The following is a 1467-nucleotide window of genomic DNA, read 5'->3' on the forward strand; positions in this document are numbered from 1 at the left end:
TAATCCTGAGAGGTCATCTTATTTGTTTTTATTGGGTCTTTTAAGCAATTTTCTTATTTCATTTTATGACATTTTATGCAATGTACAATATTTCCTTTCTATTTACAGAAACTTTTACAAACCCAATTGTCATTTGATGACTTTGATGGAAATGGATTGTCTCTGTAAAAATGTGTAGGATTATTATTATTATTATTATTATTATTATTATTATTATTATTATTATTATTATTATTATTATTATTATGATAATCATCCAAATGTTTAATTTCAGGTGCCACATGCAGATAAGTCACCGTTACGGCATGTAACGTGCTGTTCCAGCTGCAGCCGCTAGATGGTGGTGTTGCTCTACGGTCTTCCTGTATCGCTGAGAAGGTGGAGGTGCAGCAGCACCTCCTTCATTGTCTGAGTAAAGGCACCGGGAGAAGATCCGCTGCTCGGTTCAATGTAATCCCGTCTCTTCCCGGCTCGCTCACTCAGTCGTCCGCCATGGCGACCGCAGGAAGCCTTCGCCTTGCTGCGAGCTGCCTCTAAAACTCAGCTGGGATTCTTTTTTCTCCCCACTACGACTGGACGTGGATGTGAAATCTCCCTTCAGCTCTGGGAAATACTTTGGTGAGGACAAGCCTGCATAACGAGAGAAGGGGTAAGAATCGTGCAGCGCAAGTCCTCCCTCAGTGTGGTCTTTAAGGGAAGTGATTCAACTTGTTTGAGGAGATTAGGGTTAAGTCTTGGCAGTATCTTTCCAGTGTTGTTTTATGATCCTTTGGATTTCGAGGGGAAAAGGGGCAACTATCACTGTGAAAATCCTCATATTCAGCCAGTTAGGTGACTGACTGTCCTTTCTGTCCTGCAGTGTGGGTTGCGTTGCACTAATATTCCTTTGCAGACGCCGCAGTCGCTCAGGTTTCCTCGCTGTGCAGTGATTCATGCATCAATGAGACTTTAAAATGACCCAAATGTCGTCAGGAAGAGTGCATTTATTTTTTGCCACTTAGTTTCCAGAGTATGTCCAGGTGAGTCCAAGCAGTGCATTAAGGCCACATCTACTGTACTGGCTCATAATGTCCTGAGGATTACAGCAGCCTGCTCTATTAACCCACATTACATTAATGTTGAGAAGACCTTGTGGGGTAAGTCAGGAAAGACCTCCCTAACTGCTGGATTGTATCATATTCTGTAGTCTCTCTGACCGTTTTTTAAAGGTTGCAGCGTGCGTGTCTCTTTATGGCTGCCATAGCTTTCACTTAATGAACACATGTCACATTGCCAATAATAGAGGTAACTTAAGCAACACCAGCCACACCCAGGTGTTGCATTTGTTGCAGGACACAAAGTAAATTGAGATTTTATTTATTTATTTATTTGGTAATAGAGCTTGTTTCAGGTAGACAGCTGGCTTTGTCAGCCACAGCCTCTGGCCATTCAGCTGTCACTAAAGGTTTCCAGCTGTGCAGTGGTGGA

At 42.5% G+C, this 1467-nt stretch overlaps 1 protein-coding gene across 2 annotated transcripts in view; it reads left to right on the top strand.

The window, feature by feature from the left end:
- Positions 1–454: 454 nt before the first annotated feature.
- Positions 455–1467, top strand: part of LOC306766998 (FERM, ARHGEF and pleckstrin domain-containing protein 1) — a 57378-nt gene continuing 56365 nt past the window's right edge. For both annotated transcript variants that reach the window (XM_079254877.1, XM_079254878.1), the window contains exon 1: positions 455–649. The gene's annotated coding sequence lies outside the window, so the exon portion shown is untranslated. The remainder of the gene's footprint in view (positions 650–1467) is intronic.

This window comes from Telmatherina bonti (assembly GCF_933228915.1).
Source record: "Telmatherina bonti genome assembly, chromosome: 15".
NCBI classification, from domain to species: domain Eukaryota; kingdom Metazoa; phylum Chordata; class Actinopteri; order Atheriniformes; family Telmatherinidae; genus Telmatherina; species Telmatherina bonti.